This window comes from Bos javanicus, chromosome 22 (genome assembly GCF_032452875.1).
Source record: "Bos javanicus breed banteng chromosome 22, ARS-OSU_banteng_1.0, whole genome shotgun sequence".
Classification (NCBI taxonomy): Eukaryota; Metazoa; Chordata; class Mammalia; order Artiodactyla; family Bovidae; genus Bos; species Bos javanicus.
The window spans coordinates 44,640,827-44,662,583 of record NC_083889.1 but is presented as its reverse complement, the minus strand read 5'-3'; the positions used below and the strand labels follow the sequence as shown (position 1 = coordinate 44,662,583).

General features: G+C 38.9%; 1 protein-coding gene across 9 annotated transcripts in view; it reads right to left on the bottom strand.

Annotated features, from left to right (window-relative positions):
* Positions 1–21,757, bottom strand: part of ERC2 (ELKS/RAB6-interacting/CAST family member 2) — a 993,593-nt gene that overhangs the window by 901,918 nt on the left and 69,918 nt on the right. The gene's annotated exons all lie outside the window — the stretch shown is intronic.

The following is a 21,757-nucleotide window of genomic DNA, read 5'->3' as shown; positions in this document are numbered from 1 at the left end:
ATATGATGCTTACATAGATTGGCTCTGATTATACTTTTCTCTTAATTTATTTTGACAGAAAGAACTGGATCATGGAATTATTCCCAGAACTGCCCAATCCTGACAAGCATGCAAATATTTTGGAAAGCACTTAAAAATATAGGCTCCATCTTAGAATACTCTAAATCAGAATCTCTATATTTGCATTTTGTTATCTGGGCTTTTTGTTGGTGGTGGTTTTAAGTTCCTCCAAGGTGATTCTGATAATAAGTGAAACTTGGGAACTGTTGGTCAAGATCCCACACCTCTACTGGTTTTCCATTCTGGAGAGACAGCATTAATAACTGGCTCTACCAATGGACAAAGCACCAGGATGATTAGGAGATATCTGCTGTTACCAAAGATGATGAATTGCTAGACCACACAGAAATCTGGAGCAGTGCATAAAATAAGATGCTAATTATAAAGCAAACACCAAATATAGCACTATATGTAACTTAAGATTTTGGCTAGGTAAAATAATAGGTACAACTGAAGCCCTCTCATCTAACATGAATAGCATATAAAGATGATCACAACCGGAGCCTGAAGCCTTTTGTTGATAGGAAGGAGTTGCCTAGAACCATCTGTAAGAGGGATTCAGGTAGTTTTCAAGCGTTCTCTTGTCATAGAAATCCCTTAGATAAAGAGAAGATCTGCCATAGACATTCTCCCCTCACTGTGGCATTTATACCTCAATTCAAAAGCAATAGAAACCCAACTGCGATGGTCACAACCAATAGAGCGTTTCCTTCACAAAATAAGAAGTCTGGAAGTAGGTGGTTGCTGGCATTAATTGTGCCACTTAATGATGCCATCTAGGACCCATATTCTTTCACTCTTTCTTTACTCTTATCTTTATACTTTACACCACTGTAGCAAAATAGCCACTTCAGCTCCAGACATCATATCAACAGTCAAAACAAAAGGAGAGGAGCTTCCCTGCTGGCTCAGTGGGAAAGAATCTGACTGCCTATGCAGGAGACATGGCTTCAATCCCTGATCCTATCCTAGAGGATCTCACATACTACAGAGCACCTAAGCCCATGAAACTACTGAGGCTGTGTTCTAGACCCTGGGAGCCACAACTACTGAGCTCACGTGCTGCAATTACTGAAGTCCACGTGCCCTAGAGCTTGTGCTCTGCAACAACAGAAGCCGCCACAATGAGAAGCCTGCACACCACCACTAGAGAGTAATCCCCATTTACCACAACTAGAGAAAAGCCTGTGCAGCAACTAAAACCCAGCACAGTCAAATACAATAAAAAAATTTTTTTAATTAAAAAAAAAGGCAAATGGAGATCTCTGTTACAAAATTCAACAGTTTGGCTTTTGTTTACTTTTGTCTAAGCCTTGAGCATGCTCATCACATTATCAGAGTTCTTGGTTTCTCTTTAACCCGTGCAAATGCAGAGTGATTTTTTAAAACCCTCTAAAATGAACATGCCAATAAAATGGTCAGTGGCCCATACTAAAGATCACCTCTCTGCTGTTCCTCCCTTGCTTATTTGACTATTCAGTCTCTACCATTTTGCATCTGTGAAACTGGGATTAGGTCAGGCAGATGCAAGATAATATTCTTTCACCATGACAACACCACTGCCTCTACTAATGCATCCAAACCTTCAAATATGATGAGGAGATTTTATAAGCTCTCTAGCTGGGCTCTTCTCATCACCTGAACAGAAAAGAAGCTAATCAAATTCTATTTCAAAGAAGAATATCATTGCCCTTCTGTCACCTCTGTCTTTTCCAAGAGTGTCCTCACAAGAAGTGTATGACCCAGCCATCAATGCTAAAGAAGCATGATTGGATAAGGGGATAGAACAAGTTCCCCAGTCCCATCCCATCTCAGACTCTCATTTTCAACAAAGGGTCTCCGCCTGTGACTAGAATGATTTGTTGCATAGCAAGAGCTAGAATTAACAGGTAAATATCTTCTTATACATTTGTATATAGATATGATTCTTACAGATGATTCTTGTTTTCATCTACCATCCTATTTCTATCCATGATCATGCTTTGCTTTTGAGTAAGACTTGTTCAATGTCATATGTATGGTCCAAATTCCAAATTACCAATTTAAAAATAAATATTTATGAAACACCTACTGTAGGCTAAGGACTATGCTCAGCACTGTACATACAATGGTTCCAAGACCATTCCAAGAGATTCCACAGACCCTACCCTCATGGAGTTTAAAGTCTAGACTTCCCAGTCTATTTCAAAGGCCACTTCCTCTAGAAGGCCTTCCATGATTTCATTTCTTATTCTATATGCTCACAGTACTCTTTACTCACACTATACTTTCAGTCCATATCATTTTCTACTTTGTATGAAAGTACATTCATAGAAAAAGTACTTTTTTTCTCTCTTGTCCAGTCATAGGAAGCTTAAACACACATTCATTATGAACCCCAACAGCACCTATCCCAACATCTTGCTTATAGGTGGCACACCCCCTCCAAAAATAATGAACTGAATAAAACACACAAGGGAGAATAAATGTATCAACCTTAAAATCAGCACTAACTATACTTCATAACCTAAAAATAAATTAGATAGGAGGAGAATTTGTGAAAATGATGGGGCAGTATCTATGGAACACTCACAGACTAAGGGACAAAGAGTACAAAAAAATTATAATAGACATTTTAAAGGATTCTTCATGTAAATATGAACAAGGAATATCTCACTTCTAGCCTTATCACATTCTAAACAGGGGAAAGCAAAAAATATAAGCTAGCTAAGCAAGAGCTGTTAGGTGGAAAATATTGACCACAGGGGTCATATTTTCTATGGGAGGATGGAAATATACCAAGGAGTTCAATTAATAAATGAAGGAGAAACTGTGCCAGTCAGCCAGACCTTGAGGTGAGAATCATACTTCATAGAGAAAAAGGGCAAAATACAGAGGAAAAAGCAGGTCTCACCATGGAGTGATCTGTATTCTTTTAACCACAAGAGTAAGGAGAAGAGAAGGAACTTGACCAAGCAGGGCTCATGACCTCCAGAGCTATATGCGAAATATTCAGTCACCCAATGGCAGTATTTCAGTGCACAGGATGAAAATGAGAAAAGTCACCTCCAAATGAAATGAAACCATCCCACCTATAAAGACAGGTGAAGTTTACACATGGCCTTGTTAGTGCCACCTCAGGTGTTGTGCCACAGAAACAGTGATGCCCCAGGAAGACAAGACATTAGGTCAAGCCTGTGCTCTCAAGGATCTGGCCTTTTGCTTGTACAGCTGACTCTGACTGGAATCAGTGGAGGTAACATGTCATTGTTTGGTCCCATTACCACATTCTGTCTTCTTTGATTCCGCTCCTTAGAAGGAAAACCCAGAAACAGAAGTTCAAGCTGAGAACCCACAGATTTCATTCTCCAGGTAAAGAAAGGTTCATAGTATTCAAGAAATCTGCAGGAATCTGCCTTGCCTTGACCTATGAGGGCTAGACCCATCCAGATGGAGGTTAAGAATAGGAAGTTAACAACAACTAACAACAGCTCTATAAATTCATCTTTGCAAAGGTTGCTAAATTTTAAGGGTTAAATCTAAAGCTGACTCTGAAAGGAAGCCGAAAATAAGGTTGAAATTTAAAGAATGAAAAATCACCTCAGTTAACAATTCCTTTTTCCATTCTAAACCAGTGACAGTCAATAAAATAAATGACCTTGTTGAACTCGGGAATGGAAGGATGTGCTCTTACAATGAAAAAAATAACCCTTTTCTCAAACCTCTCTCAACAGGATAAAAATGCCCTGACTAGTAACTATCTCTTTAATTAGCTTTTCCATCAGTTTTTTTCATCAAGAGTATTTCACTCTCCAGAAAAGATTTATAACTCAACTTCTTGGAAATCCTCCCACTGAGTTTCAGGAAAAAATTACAACCAGCTCAACACTGGGCTTCTAATAATGTTTTTATTCCTACACCAAAAATAGAAATTCATGAATTTCTTCTCATAGCTTGCTTTTCAAATTAACTAAATCTAAGTCATTTTTCCCTATCCCATCTCCATCTAAGAAATTAAGTAGTGAGAATGTTAAAAGCTACATTATTAGTTAAAAGTAACAAAGGACAGCGTATGGTAGTGACTGGTTGCCTGGTACACTGGGTTTAGAATGGTTTTAAAGCCAAAACTAGTTTTAGTAGGAAAGCTTCATGACTGATTAGTGATTTTTGCCACTGGAATCAAAATGGAGATTATCAGTATGATATTTCTTTGGAGAAAGCTATGTACATACTAGTTAGAAATAAGAGGAAAGAATTGAGAAACATTTTCAGTAGAAACAAGATTCTTAAGCTGTTTTTAAGATTCAGCTAGTTCACATGCAATTAATCAAGAGTTCACTGACCTGGCCTCATGAAGAAATGGAATTATCATGCCACAAGATGTAATCTAATGCTTTGGGCCTACATAACATCCATGATTACCAGGAAGTACTACAGGAACCAGACATCAAACTGCTAACATCCATTGGATCATAGAGAAAGCAAGACAATTCCAGAAAAAACACCTACTTTGGCTTCATTGACTATGCTAAAGCCTTTGACTGTGTGGATCACAACAAACTGGAAAATTCTTGAAGAGATGGGAATACCAGATCACCTTACCTGCCTCCTGGGAAATCAGTATGCAGGTTAAGAAGCAATAGTTAGAACCAGACATAGAGTAATGGACTGGTTCAAAATTGGGAAAGGAATACAACAAAACTATATATTGTCATCCTGCTTATTTTACTTAAACGTGAGCGACTTCACTTTCACTTTTCACTTTCATGTATTGGAGAAGGAAATGGCAACCCACTCCAGTGTTCTTGCCTGGAGAATCCCAGGGACGGGGGAGCGTGGTGGGCTGCCATCTACGGGGTCGCACAGAGTCGGACACGACTGAAGTGACTTAGCAGCAGCAGCAGCAGAGTGTGTGCATGCTAAGTCACTTCAGCTGTGTCCATCTCTTTGTGACCTCATGGACCGTAGTCCACCAGGCTCCTTTGTCCATGAGACTCTCCAGGAAAGAATACTGGAGTGGGTTTCCATGCCCTCCTCCAGAAGATCTTCCCAATTCAGGGTTCGAACTCATGTCTCTAACATCTCATGCATTAGCAGGTGGGTTCTAGTGCCACCTTGGAAGCCCTATATGCAGAGTACATCATGTGAAATGCCTAGCTGGATAAATCACAGGCTAGAATCAAGACTGCTGGGAGAAATATCAACAACCTCAGTTATACAGATGATACCACTCTAATGGCAGAAAGTGAAGAGGAACTACAGAGCCTCTTGATAAAGGTGAAAGAGGAGAGTGAAAAAGCTGGCTTGAAACTCAACATTCAAAAAACTAAGATCATGGCCTCTGGTCCCACCACTTCACAGTAAACAGAAGGGGGAAAAGTGGAAGCAGTGACAGATTCTCTTTTCTTGGGCTCCAAAATCACTGTGGATGGTGATGGCAGCCATGAAATTAAAAGCTGTTTGCTCCTTGGAAGCAAAGCTATGACAAACCTAGTCAGTATATTAAAAAGCAGAGACATAATTTTGCTGACAAAGGTCCATATATCAAAGCAGTGGTTTTTCCAGCAGTAATGTACAGAGTGAGATTTGGACCATAAAGAAGGCTGAGCATCGAAGAATTGATGTTTTCAAACTGTGGTGATGGAGATAACTCTTGAGAGTCTCTTGGACTGCAAGGAAATCAAACCAGTCAATCCTAAAGGAAATCAACCCTAAATATACATTAGAAGGACTGATGCTGAAGCTGAAGCTCCAATACTTTGGCCACTTGATGCGAAGAGTCAACTCACTGGAAAAGACCCTGAAGATGGGAAAGATTGAAGGCAAAAGGAGAAGAGGGTGGCAGAGGATGAGATGGTTAGATAGCATCACTGACTCAATGGACGTGAATCTGAGCAACTCTGAGAAACAGTGAAGAACAAGGAAGCCTGGCGTGCTGCAGTCCATGGGGTCACAAGAGTCAGATATGACTTAGAGACTGAACAACAACAAATACTACTTATAAAGACCCCTCCCATGTTGGAAAAGACTAGTATTTAAGGTTGGACCCTGACAGTCTAATAGAGCTTTGAACAAAGTGCCATGAAGAAAAAGCACTGACTTAGAGCACCTGCTTCAACTTCTAAATGTGACTCATACTATGTCAGATTGATCCCATCAATTATATGGGAATACTGGCTGTTGCACTCATCTCAAAGGATGTTGTAGGGATTAAAATGAGAACCTAAGTGAAGCACTGAGACCTCAACATACCTTGAACACTTTTCAATCTCATACCTAGAAGACATTACAAAAGTAAATGCTCAATTAGGCTCCCAAATACCAACACTGCAATTTATTCTCCATTGAACAGTTGCCCTTTTCAATGGAGAATAATGCCTCAGTCAATAAGACTAAGTTCCCCTCTACTCTGGATTGAGACCCCAGTGATACTGCATCTAAACTGCCTGCTCACAGATGTCAGTGGGCATCATTGACCACACCCTCCTTCACCAGTGAGAGGACAAAAATCAAATAATGTCTGGGATAAACTTTTGTCTAGAACTCTAGAGTTTATCAATCATTGACTGAAAGAAGATCTTTACATTAACTAGAGGTATTTCCATCATTTTCATTTTAATAATAACAAAACTGATAAAGATAAAGATTAAAGGAATAGAAAGTGGAGGACAGGGAAAGGCTGCGTCCCTGATTGTAAATATCACGCCATGTCTTCAGTTTAAGGTGAGTGTTATCAATTCAAATCAGTAGGTAAATTCTAAGAGCTGAATAATGACCCTGTATTTTCTGTTATAACTTAGAAACGAATCAAAGAAAATGAGCTACTATTGTAAAGGTAGAAATTAAGTTTTCATATAAGGGAGACAGTATTGATAAAGCAACCACGCACAGGAATGGGTTACTAAGGAGACTGTGGAGAACATCTCTCCAGGAGGAAGAAGAATGTACCTGTAACCAGATACTTTGTTTATTTGTCAAATTAAAACAGGCCTTTCAGAAACAGCTTTCATAAAAAAACTGTTAAAAAATAACCTTCTCTGTACCCTGAGCATCATAATATTCAAATCATATCTTATGGAAGATTAATTATTCCATTTCATGGCTGTTATTCAATTTTAAGTTGAAACAAACACTTGCCGTGAACCTACCACAGACAAAGCATATATAGCAGATGGCATGCTGTGCAAAGTATTCAAACAAAGATATTAGAATCCTGTAGTGAAAATAATAGCAAAGATGCTATCCTCTGCTAGATAAAGATGATGGGGACTTCAAAAAGACAAACTATTTTAAAGAAATGTTTTTCAAATATCAAAATTATCAAGCTACAAGTGGATTCATCCAGGCAAAGGTGTGTATATGTGTACACAGAAATGTCCAATAACATTTAACACCATCACAATGGTTTTATCTCCTTTACAATGTTTCCTGGACCCTGCTGCTGCTGCTGCTGTAAGTCGCTTCAGTCGTGTCCGACCCTGTGCGACCCTATAGACGGCAGCCCACCAGGCTCCCCCATCCCTGGGATTCTCCAGGCAAGAACACTGGAATGGGTTGCCATTTCCTTCTCCAATGCGTGAAAGTGAAAGTGAAGTCGCTCAGTCATGTCTGACTCCTAGTGACCCCATGGACTGCAGCCTGGACCCTAGATGAGGAAAATCCCACCTGTATCTTTGTTTCTCTATCCTGAACCAAGTTAACTTCAAGGAATGATTATTTCACCATGATACTGACTGCTAATAAAAGCATCCTTTATCTATCCTGTTGGAGCTTATTGTAGGTCAGTTTAAAAAGGAAGTCGTAGGCATCTGCATAGTGACTCAAAATTACTGCTCCTCTAGAGAGATGAAGATGATTCACATGCATCTCTCTTAGTGAGATGCACTTTGCCCAAAGATAATTGTGCTCATTAACTTCTATCTACCCTCCTTCTTGACCATTATACTAGAATTAACTGTGACATAAAGTCCTCTTTCACAACAAACTCTCAGAATAGGATAGGGAAGAATTAACTAGCTTTCTGGGGGGGAGGGGAGGAACGGTGAAGCAGGAGGGAAAGGCACTGAACATGCATTTTTAAAGTGTCATTTGAACACAATACTTTTATATGAATTTCAACAGAAAATGGCTTCCGATAAAGACCATGATGATTATGATCAAAGAATGTCAGTGAACAAGGGTTTCATGTTTCTAACCTTCTTCTCCATTCTCCTCACTGGCCACTCGCTCTGGCAAGTAAAGTCAAACAAGCTGCCATGGGCTAGGAAGTCCCACCTAACATGGCAACCACTAAGCTCCATAACCTGAAACTGCCCTACCTTCATCTCTTTCTTGTCCAAAATTCCTTCGGTTCCTTTCACTCAGCACTTCCTCCCACAGGTCTTCACTGCCATTATTCCATTTGCCTGGAATGTCCTACGCTTACACCCTTCCCCAATCATCCTTCACATTACAGCTAAAATCTATCACACCAGACTACTAGTTTTTGGAACCAAGAATTAAGTCTTTTTCACCCCTGTTTCCCAAATAGTTAAGACCATTTCCAGCACATAATGGAAGCTTTATAAATTTATGGAATAAATGAATGAATGAACTGAATCAGATAACTAGAAAGTTCTCTAACTAAGGGCTTCCCTGATATATCAGGGAGAAGGAGAAGGGATAGGTTACCCACTCCAGTATTCTTGGGCTTCCCTTGTGGCCCAGCTGGTAAAGAATCCGCCTGCAATGCAGGAGACCTGGGTTCGATCCCTGGGTTGGGAAGATACCCTGGAGAAGGGAAAGGCTACCCACTCCAGTATTCTGGCCTGGAGAATTCCATGGACTGTATTAGTCCATGGGGGTCGCAAACAGTCAGACACCACTGAGCGACTTTCACTTTCACTTTATCTAAGAACCTCTCTCCTTTAATTATTTCCCCAAATCGAACAGGGGCTGGCTGATTGAATCCAGAATCAGCAAACCATCACCTACCACTATTATAAAACTCAGTGAAGACCACAAAAGCAACACAGCACAAAGTTTAGTGAGCCATCAACCAGAGTTTCTTTTTGGGGTGATGAATTAACATTTATTGTGGTAATGCTTGCTCCACTATTCGAATACACTAAAAGTCACTAAGTGTACACACACTTCAAATGGGTGAATTATATGGTAATTCATTATATGGTAAATGAATTACATCTCATTAAAGTTGTTATTTTAAAATTTTCAGACTCTAAGCTATAATACTAAAGTACTTTATTTCAAACTTAAAGTTTCTTAAGTTGTCTTTGGATTCAGTCTTAAATTGCCAAAAGAAGAACTTGGGTTGTTTTGTGGCTTAAGAAATTATACAATTAGAGACCTCTGTATTTTGAATGAGAGATTGAAGAAGAATTAGAATCTCTCCTTTCACATAAATGGACAGTTCTCCAAAAAGGGCCTCCAAATGGGTACTAAACTATGACATCTATAAGGAATTAGAGAAAAGCAAAGTAAAGTAAGATTTAATTTTCTGTTTATAATTCTGATAAAAACCTGAGGATTTAAAACTTTGTGGTTAAAGAGGAATTCATGCTCACTGCTGGTAGGAGGAGAAATTTGCACAATCATTTGGAAGGCAATTTGGCAACAGCTATTAAAATTTTACATATTTATATTATTTTACCTAGACATTCTCTCTTAGTAGTTCATTCTTCAGAAACACTTGCTTAACTGGAAAATTGTAATACTGAAAAATTAGAAACAAACCAGATGTCCAAGGGTAAGAGACTGGCCAAATAGTCTGTCCACTCAATAGAATATTTGACAGCTGCTAAAAAGAATGAGGTGGTTTGACATGTACTCACATGGAAAGGAGTTCAAGAGGTATTGTTAAACAGAAAAAGTAAGCTAGAATATAATATTCATTTATAATACACACATAGGAAAAATATGAAGGAAAATAAATTTAATGAGCATTATCTTACAGTGATGGGATTTCCATCTTCTGTGTTAAGTATTTCTTTCAAATTTGAATTTTTTACAATTCAAATTTGAACTGCATATTTCTCAAGCAGAGAAAGGAAAAAGATTTTTTAAATCCCCCTTTTCTTTGCTTGGCACACTGAAGAACTGGCGGGTGGGGAAGGGGAGGGAAAGGGAGAGACCAACTTTGATGGAGGCAGAAATGCAACTGTCTCCAGTAACTAGAGAAAGTGGGAACTTCCTATCTTTCATTGTAAAGAGCCGCCCCCTCCCCCTTTAAAAAAAAAAGTTCCCACAGCCCTCCCTCTCTCTACTCTCAAACTTAACCACTTTCTACTTACAACCGCCGAATAGCAATCAATCAATTCTTATATCTTTACCCTCTGGTTGAAGCACAAGCTTCCAGAAGACAAAGGACTCAATTCAATTTATCTCTAGGTCCTCCACAATATAAAGGACAATGCATATACACAGCGTTCTAGAGAGCTTCAGCAAGCTTATCAGAACTTTTAAAAAACAATTTTTATTTTCAAAGTCTTTTTAGTGGTTTTTGTTTTAAAATTCAGAGAGTACAAAAGATCAAAATGCCTTCCTCTCACCCTGGATTCTCATCTGGCAATGACTGTAATCAATGTTGTGTCTCTTATTTCAGGGACAGTCTATGTATATACATGAATTCCTACAGCCCCTTTTCTTTAAACAAATCTTAGCATAAGTTCTGTTCTATAGCTTGCTTTTTTCACTTACATAATTAGGCAAATGTTTCATATTAGTACATACATATCTAATTAATAAAACCATATTAATCTCGTTAAAGGCTTCCCAATGTTGTACTATATAGCTGCAGTACTATAATTTAGCCAGTCTCTCCCTGACATATTTAGTTTGCATATTATTTAGAATAAGGTCTAGCTGTACTCAAGGTAATAGTATCTTACACAAAATAAAATTGTCTTTCTTTACTACAAAAAGATGTGAAAGTAGGCACTTTAGGGCTGCCCTGGTATTCTGCAATGTCAGACACCTATGTCTCTGCCCTCTTATTCTGCCAGACATGGGCTCATTCAAAGTTCACCTCATGGTCGAAGATGGTGGCTCCAACTACAATGGCCATACTGCAGTCAACAAGGAGAAAAAGAAGGGGAAAAAAAGATAGGAGAAAAACATGTCCTCCTTGTAAGTACAATTCCTAGAAGCTGTGCATGCTACTTATAACTTTGTGACATGATCCTACTTTGTTACAAAGAAAGCTAAAAAAAATGTAGTCTTTACCCAGGCAGCCATGTGCCCTTCATAAATTAAGAATTGTTTTACTTTACAATACGAGACAAAACAGCGAGTTGGACATAATACATTCTCTACCACAGGTTTCTTCTAATCTTTTGTAAGGCAAACAAAGCAGCAAAGAACATCCTTATGCATCTGCCTTCATACACCTACAGACAGTATCCTTGGACAAAGTGTTATAAGAGGAACTTGAGAAACTTCAGAGATTCTATTCCAAGTCTCTCATTTTACAGCAAGGATAGAGACACAAAGAGGTGAAGTAGCTTGATCACATTCACATAACTACCTCCCAGCAAAAGAGGTCTGCCAGTTAAAATATATGACACATGACAAAATTTGAATTTCAGGTAAACAAATTATTTTTCAGTAAAATTGTATTACATGTAGTTATCTGAAATTCAAACTTAACTGGATAGCCTGTATTTTTATTTGCTAATCCCAGCAACTCTACAGTACAGCTAGGTGTAGACTTTAAATCTCTTGACTTTCTCTCCCACAGTTTTTTCCATGTACAATATGGCCCTATCAAGTGAACACTCAGTTAGTATGTGAGGTAGACTCAACATGCTGCTGCTGCTAAGTCGCTTCAGTCGTGTCCATCTCTGTGCGACCCCATAGACGGCAGCCCACCAAGCTCCCCCATCCCTGGGATTCTCCAGGCAAGAACACTGGAATGGGTTGCCATTTCCTTCTCCAAAGCAGAAAAGTGAAAGTGAAGTCGCTCAGTCGTATCCGACTCTTAGCGACCCCATGGACTGCAGCCCACCAGGCTCCTCCGTCCATGAGATTTTCCAGGCAAGAGTACTGGAGTTGGGTGCCATTGCCTTCTCCGACATAGCACATCAATAATCCACAAAGAAAATATCTCTCACCGAAGATTAGTTTTTTTGTTTTTTTGTGTTTTTTTTTAATTTTATTTTATTTTAAAACTTTACATAATTGTATTAGTTTTGCCAAATATCAAAATGAATCCGCCACAGGTATACATGTGTTCCCCATCCTGAACCCTCCTCCCTCCTCCCTCCCCATACCATCCCTCTGGGTTGTCCCAGTGCACTAGCCCCAAGCATCCAGTATCGTGCATCGAACCTGGACTGGCAACTCATTTCTTACATGATATTTTACATGTTTCAATGTCATTCTCCCAAATCTTCCCACCCTCTCCCTCTCCCACAGAGTCCATAAGACTGTTGGCTCAAGGCATGCTATTCATGCCACATGCTTAAATTAACCGAATTTTCCTAAGTCATAGATACTTGAGTAACAAACTAACCATTTCATAGAGGTTACAGTAAATGTTTCAGTCCAAAAGCTATTAGAGCCCCTGTGCTCCTATTCAAAACAAAATTAGTCTTAAATCAACACAGACTTTCAGAGACTGAAAGTAGGCAAATCTTACCAGAGTCCTGGTTTGTTATACATGCAGAGAAGGACACAAGGATGGGCACAGTCTTCAGTCATTTCGCAGTAGTGATAATGTCTGGAGATGAGGATCCAAGATGGAAATCTCAATTATGCCAGTAAATATAATTTTATTACATTTCATTATATTCATGGCTTAAAAAATTAAAACCTAACAAATCAAGACCTCTTCATATCCTCCCCTCCTGACTACAAACCAACACCTCTGCAGAAATTTTCGTATCACAGAATTTTACAGGCACACAACACACTTTATAACAAAGAAATGAAGAATGACAGCTCTAAGAACACTTTTCATGCTAGGCGATGTACATAATTTTATTAAAAGAAAACTACCTGAAAACTTATTTGAACAAAATTTAGCACACTGGGGATGGGCGGAGGGAAGCGAAGAGGGTGAGACCCTGATTGTTATCCAGTCTCTAGATTCAACCAATTTCTAAGAAACATGAAGAACAGAGCAACACTTTAAACTCTGCAGGGATGCAAGCAACAAAAACCAGTCTGCGGGAAACTGTACAGGACAAACAACCTGGGCTCTTTAACAAATGAAAAAAAAAGTAAATAAGACTCTAAGGCATCAACCAGTCACAACATGTGGTCCTTATTTAAATCTTGATCTAAATAAATTACTATTAAAAAAAAACTATGACACTTAAGTTGGACACTTAAGTCCAACTCTCTTGAGACCCCACAGACTGTAGCCCACCAGGCTCTTCTGCCTGTTGGATTCTCCAGGAAACAATAATGGAGTGGGTTACCATTCCCTTCTCCAGTGGATCTTTCCAACCCAGAGACTGAACCTGGATCTCCTGCACGGCAGGTAGATTCTTTACCACCTGAGCTACCTGGGAAGCCCTTATGGGCACCGATAAGACAATTGGAAATTTTAACACTATTTGGTGATATTAAAAAAAATTGGTAAGTTTTCAGTGCATGTGATATATTTAAAACTTTTAAATTTTTTTATTTTAAAACTGTTTAATCCTTATCTTTTAGAGATAGAGACTAGAATATTTATGGATGAACTGCTAGGATGTCTGGGCTCTGCCCTAAAATAATTGAGGAGGATGTGGGTGAGGTATGGATGGGGCAGGTGTAGCCACAGGCTGATGAATTGGGAGAAGGTAATGAGTACACAGGGAATCACTACACTATTTTCTGTTTATATTTCTGCATGTTTGAAATTCTCCATTTTATTTAAAAAAAAATTTTAGCACATGCCAAAGAATTAGTATATGCCAACAACCTAAAATAAAACCTGAGTAGTATAGTTGTGAATATCTGAAATATGATAATATTCTACCAGAAAAAATAATTCAAACAAGCCCATTATTTCAGATCCCACTGTGACTAATGTATTAATTCAGATAAAACCCTTTGTCTTTTGTATTTTTCAGAAGGAAAGGTTTGACTTACTTGTCATGAATTAAATTGAGGAAAAATACTACTCAAGTTATTTCAAATACACTTAATTTTCCTACAGGCCAGCAATTATCAGGACCTCTCTCCTAAAAAAACAATTACTATTTTCTACCAACAAAGTATAAACAGAACCCTAATAAATGATTTTGCTAACACCTGTTTTCACTATGGTCATTATTCTTTGGTCCTGTTTTTAGTCTGATATATAATAGGAACATCAATAAAACATCAAAAGAGAAGGATAATTTAGTCTGATTTTAACAGAAACTAAGAAATCTATGCTACAAACATTTTTTAAGTTGCTAGTGAGAAACTGCAACAGCCATACTGAAGTAATTTTTATCAGCCTTATTAGGCCAAAATCTTGTCAGGGGAAAACCGCCCTTCTCCTGCATCCTCTTTTAGTTTGTTTTCTCCCTCTAGCAATGCTAAGAGGGAAGCAGGCAAGTCCCAAGGTTGCACAATCTAAACAACACCTGGGGAGACAGCTTGTGAACTCTTCTAGCTCTGTTTGAACCTATCACAAAAGCCCAGTAATTTTAAATTAGGCCAGTGCCAACCTGGAAGTATTAAAACACACAGTACCTTTTAGCAAACAAAGCATAGTTCAGCCTAGGCATTTTGCCAGTAGATAGCTCAGGAGTTACCCCTGCTTTACAAACGAAGAAACTGAGACTGAATTCACAGATTTTGTAAAGTAGAGTCAAGGACTAATTCACTTGAATTTAAACCCTTTAACAACTAGTCCCAATATTCACCCATTACCCCCACATGGAAACATATGGTCATAGGTATAAATCTTTTTCAATATAAATTATTATTTCTGTAGCCTGATCATGGCTTCCAGTCCAATCACTTCATGGCAAACAGAAGGGGGAAAAGTGGAAACAGTGACAGATTTTATCTTCTTGGGCTCCAAAATCTCTGTAAACAGTGACTGAAGCCATGAAATTAAAAGACGTTTGTTTCTTGGAAGGAAAGCTATGACAAACTTAGACACTATATTAAAAAGCAGAGTCATCAGTTTGCCAACAAAGGTCCATATAGCCAAAGCTATGGTTTTCCCAGTAGTCATGTACAGACGTGAGAGTTGGACCATAAAGAAGGCTGAGGGCTGAAGAATTGATGCTTTCAAATTATGGTGCTGGAGACGACTCTTCAGTGTCCCTTGGAGCCAATTCACTGGAAAAGACTAATGCTGCAAAAGATGGACACCAAAAGGAGAAGAGGGCAGCAGAGGATAAGATGGTTAGATAGCATCACTGACTCAATGGGCATGAATCTGAGCAAACTTCAGGAGACAGTGAAGCCTGGCATGCTGCGGTCCATGGGGTCACAGAGTCAGACACGACTTAGCAACTGAACAACAACAACCTGATCAATATTTATTTCTATCATCAACATCCTTCCATTCATCAAGGCCCACCTGAGTATGCAAAGGGCAGAATATTCAAGGCAGAAATATACCATAATTTATTTAGTCAAACCTATAAACTGGGTATTTAGATTCTTTCTAATGTTTGCCATAATAAAAATGTTAGAATGAATGTGCAGATATACACACCTATGTGAGTCTGCTTTATTTTTTCTCCAGGATAAATTCTTAGAAGTAGAATAGCTGGTGGCAAAGGGTATACACATGAAAAAATATGGATTATAACAACAAAGCACACTCCAGGAGATCTGGGGCAATTTAGACTCCTGGTAATAACAATAGGGTCCATTTCACCACTCTGCCCACTACTGTACGTTAGTTTTCCTTTTAAACTTTGGCAACGTAATAGCTGAAAATAATCTCATTATTTTAATCTGCACAAATTTATTAGAAGTAAGGTTAAATATCTGGGTTTCTCAATGGCTCAGTGGTAAAGAATTCAATGCAGGAGACTCAGGTTTGAGCCCTGGGTTGGGAAGATCCCCTGGAGAAGGAAATGCCAACCCACTCCAGTATTCTTGCCTGAAAAATATCATTAACAGAGGAGGTTGGCAGGCTACAGTCCAAAGGGCTGCAGAGTCAGACATGACTGAACAACTGAACACACATACAGACACAAGGTTAAATATCTATCCATGAATTCCTTTTTCCTGTCCTGGGAACTGCCTGTCTTTGTTTTCCACTAATTCTTCTACTTCACTGTTACTCTTGTTCCTACTGATTTACAGAAGCTCTCCACCTCAGCACTACTGACATTTGGGGCTGGATACATCTTTGCTATAGGGGACTGCCCTGAGCCTTGCAGGATGTTGGCAGCGTCTCTGGCCTGTACCCACCATACACCAGCAGCATTCCCTTTGGTTTTTCTGAAAACCAAAAATGTCTCCAGGGATTGCCACATGTCCTCTAGAGAACAAAACTGCCCCCTTGCTGAGAACCGCTGTGCTTAGTGGATTAACTCTATTCCAATTACATGCTGCTACCTCTGGATATTGCTCCCCACCTCCCCACCCAATAGGAAAGTCCCTTCAACATTTTTTACAGATGGTCAACTTAAATGCTAATTCTCTAGGCAGTCTTCTCAGCACTACACAGCTAAAATTGTCCCAAAACTCAGGTAAGTAAAATGAAGTCTAAATATCTTTAGGTTCCAACCATTAGTTTTACTTATACCTTCCAGAACTACTATTCAACACAGGAGCCAGTAGTCACATATAAATTTAAATTACATGCAGTTAAATAAAATTAAAAATTCAGTTCCTCAGTTACACTAGCTACATTTCAAGTGTTCAATAGCCACATATGGCAGGTGGCTACCATACTGGACAACACAGATACAGAACATTCTCATCATCTCAGAGTGTCGCTTGGACAGAGCTTCTCGAACCCTGACGCTCAAACTGTGGTCCATGGGTCAGCAGCAGTGTCATTGCCTAGCAGCTTGTTAGAAATATAGAATCTCGCATCCCACCCCAGATCTACTAAATCACGATCTTCATTTTAACAAGATCTCCAGGTAATTTATGTGCACTCTGAAGACTGAGAAGCATTGAACCAGGAGACTCAAACATCAAAGGCCAGTGATCAAATGGGCACTCATTCCCCAAGTCTGCATACTTCTCCAGACTAAATGCCATCAGCTTTTCATCATGTGATCTAATTTCCATAACTTCACTGATCTAACTCTTCACTTCCCTCTATCACCTTCCCATTTATAAAGAACAGAAGGGGAAGCCATGCTTCAGGAAAGAGGTCTGAAATTGAGACCTTCTTTGAACTCTACATCAGCTTCCCTGGTGGCTCAGATGGTAAAGAATCTGCCTTCAATGTGGGAGACACAGGTTTGATCTCTGGGTTGGGAAGATCCCCTGGAGAAGGGAATGGCTATCCACTCCAGGATTCTTGCCTGGAGAATACCATGGACAGAGGAGCCTGGCAAGCTACAATTTGTGGGGTCACAAAGAGTTGGATGTGACTAACACTTTCACTGGAGAAGGAAATGGCAACCCACTCCAGTGTTCTTGCCTGGAGAAGCCTGGTAGGCTGCAGTCCATGGGGTCGCACAGAGTCGGACACGACTGAAGCAATTTGGCAGCAGCAACACTTTCACTTTTCACTTTCCTTTTAATATAGCCTCAGTGTGCATTAGTTTTGTCACTTAGTACTTTCCCATCAGCCAGATTACACCAGAGGCACATAATAAAATTGTGGTCAGCAGGTTCTTTGGGCCTTCTTCATGGAACTACAGTGAAGTCTCAAGTACCACAGACTTTTCTGGGTGACTGTTTGAACAAATATTCTGAAATGTACAATTATCTATATTAAATTTAACCTTGTTGGCTTCTGCCATTTGATTTCATCTACCAAGCTCTTAATGCATCCTAATTCTTTCATCCTACTTTGTCTGAAAACTTGATGAGTATGCCTATGTCTTCTTGAAAATGTTAAACAGGAGAAAATTCAGAAGAGTGACCACAAGTCCCACAGCGTCTTCTTCCTCCTGCCTGTATAAATCCACTCAGACTCTTGAGTATGGTTCTGACCCAGCTATTGATTTACCTAACTGTACTGATACCTGAAATCACTTTCTAATTCTAAAATGTATTGTTTCAGAAACCATTAGAATTTTTCTAGCAAAAAAAAAAAAAGAAAATTGCAAGATTAGATTTATATTGTCTTTAAGATTGAAGACCCTCTAATTTTTCCTATGTCTTGTCCCTCTACCAATACTTTATGACAAAAGCATGACACACTCTCATTTAAATCCAATCCCAAAATTAGGTCAACCAAAATGACTGCCTTTTCATTGAAATAAATACATTCATTTACGTTGAAACAAAGTATTTTATGGATCAACACTTAACCTGTGCCTGTGATGGGATCAATTCCCCAATGCACAAAGGTGGTCCACTCACAGAATATCACATTAATTACATCCAATGACTCAATGATTCAAGTCTTCAAACATTCTCTTCCTTTTTGTTTTTACAAACATATTTGACATAAATGATGAATGATGGACTTGATAAAGAAAAATATTAGACATATGTCAACACCTATGAGATGGCCTCTTATTTTGCAAGTGAGTTAAAATAATTTTTATACTTCCACTAAATCAATTTTGGAGATTTTAATTTTTACAGTCCCTCTTATACCTTTGTCATCTTGTTTTATCTTCTCTGTCTCATCCTGAGAAAGTTCCTTTTTGTGTTGCTTCTATCATGCATATTAAGTGAACACATGCACCAAAAAATACATATATTCCATGACTCTTACAAAGGAGGCAACCTGAGTGATTCAAAGAAATGCAAGATAAGATATCCTCCTTGAGGGTTTAATAATCCAGTGGAAAAGAGAAGACTTAAACACAAAGAATTATGCTAGAAAGCAATATACAGAGCAGCCTATATAAGAACTACAATCAACAAGCTATAAAATATTCAAACTCGATTTCTGGCTGGGATCATTAGAAAGGAAGGAAAAACTTCTCAGAAGGAACACCATTCGTACTGGTTTGAAAGATGGATTGGATTTCAACATGTGGGTGGGGAGAAGATCTGGAATTAATCCTAGCCAAACAAGCAAAGGAGCATAGCAAAAGAGGTACAAATACAAGTGGATCCACTTTAGCCAAAGTAAAAGATGCATGGTGACAAATTAGATGGAAAAGGCCAGAGCACAAGGGGTGGGCACAAGTGATGATGAGGGAAAAAAAAAAAATGGATGGACCCAGATTAGGGCACTGGCTGTCAGCAATATCAATATCGACACAGTATCTAAGCCTGTCTATTATCAGGTTTAACTGAAGGGGAGTATCAGTGATTGTTTCTTCATGATATATGATACAGTGATTCCCACATGATTAAATAGTCTTGTTTTTAAATATCTGGATGGTATTTAACAATACAATAATATGCATATTCTCTAGTACTGGATATTGAGGTTAGTGCCTATGTTTTATTACTTAAAATAGAACATTACACACAGTGAAGGTGATGGCACCCCACTCCAGTCAGAGGAGCCTGGTAGGCTGCAGTCCATGGGGTCGCTAAGAGTCGGACACGACTGAGAGACTTCACTTTGACTTTTCACTTTCATGCATTGGAGAAGGAAATGGCAACCCACTCCAGTGTTCTTGCCTGGAGAATCCCAGGGACGGGGGAGCCTGGTGGGCTGCCCTCTATGGGGTCGCACAGAGTCGGACACGACTGAAGCGACTTAGCAGCAGCAGCAGCAGCAGAACATTACAATGAATATTCGTTTTACTTTGTGCTCATAAAATTCTTAGATGAGGAAACAAGGTCATACTGTATACCACAGAGAACTATATTCCATATCCTAGAATAAAACATAATGGAAAAGAATATAAAAAAGAATGTATGTATGTGTTTAAGTGAGCCACTTTGCTGTACAGCAGAAATTAGCACAATGTTGTAAATCAACTACAATAAATTTTTTTTTAATTCTTAAAAGAGAAACTACTGGTCAGAGGATAAGAGTATTTTTAAGACTCTTAATATACATTTACCAATTTCATATCAGAAAACAGGTATCCATTTAAACCTTCAACCATAGTATATAGGTGTGTTCATTATAGTATATGAGACTGTATCCATCTCACCAAAAGAATGTGGGTTTCTGGACACTGTACCCCTTCCCCCAGTTGTGTGAGGAGCCAGACAAGAAAGGGTCTACTGCCCCAAGGAGATGAAAAAAAGGAGCTAAGGTAGGGATGGTCTCACCTCCTGGGTGAATGTGACTCCTCATTGTGCAACCCAGGACTTCACATACAAGGTGGCTCATGGCTGTGACCTGTGGAGCGTCATAAGGCCCCAGGCTTAGAAGAGCCCTGTGCTTGGTTGAATGTCTGTTGTCCAGTGATTTTTGAACAAAGGCCTTGCATTTTCATTTTGTAATAAGCCGGAAAAATTATGTGGCTAATCTGGCTCACACCCCATAGCTAGGAGAGTATAATCACATAAGGCATATTCAAAACTTCCCCCAACCAGCACAATATCATTGAGTTTATAGGAAAGGAGGAGGAGAAAGATCTAACCAAACCCACATTAAAAGCATTTTTAAAGAACATGTATTTTTCAAAAAAGCCATTATCAAATTACCACTTAATTTCATTTGTTACATAGATCAAGGGGACAATGAAATTAAATCGAAATCACAGAGATTCAGCAGAGTCATGAAACGACAAAAGTAAACAAATTTTTAAATCCTAGAGAGACAATAATTCAGAAAAACACTACGTTCAAAGTCAATGAGAATTTGGCTTTTTCTATAACTATATCATCTTCCCAGTGGGGTCCTGAACTGAATAAATGTGATTTCTGCTTGGAAATTTTCCTGGAGGCCATCTGGAAAATTAAGACAGACAGGATAAGTGTCTTTTTATTATTGTGAGCCACATAAAACAATTGGTCTCAGGAGTCGATAAAAACTATTCCAGAGGAACTCAGACCACTAATCTTGCTATTCTCAACAACTTTCTCCAAACCCCAAATTTAATAGACTATTAGTATTCTTAGTGTGAACACTGTCCTTTTTCCAAGTTTTATTTAAAGCTTAGAAGATCAAAAAGTATTAGAATTCTGCAGATGGATTCACAGGAGGGGGACTCCAGACTTCAACAGGCCAGAAACATTATCAGATTTAAATCCAATTCTATATCCTTCTCCTATCCTAATTCCCATTCTGACATTCCTGAGAGCATGTTCTTAAATCTGGTCTCAGATTTTGCTTCTGAACTACATTCCTTCTTAGGAATGCTGATTTCTGGGTCCCACAATGGATTTCTGAACCAACGTATCTGGACACAGAACTTAGATATCCATTCTTTTGATAAACAGTGGCTGAGTCTATGCACAAACCAGAGCTTCTCACATTTCATTGTGCATTACACATCACCTAGGGATCTTGTTAAAATGCAGGTTCTGATCCATTAGGTCTGGGTATGTGTTTAAGAGTCTGCATTTCTAACAAGCCAAGAGCAGTAGCTCCTTCCCTGGCTGCACATGGGCAACTTTTTTAAATCTCAGTGTCCAGGCCATATCCCAATTGAATTACAATACCTGTGACCAGGTCCAGGCATCACCCTGGAATACGACTGTGTGTAGATATCCCCTAAGCCTCATTTTTCATCTCTATAAAATGAGAATGGTACCCACATCTCACAGACACCACTTATCAATA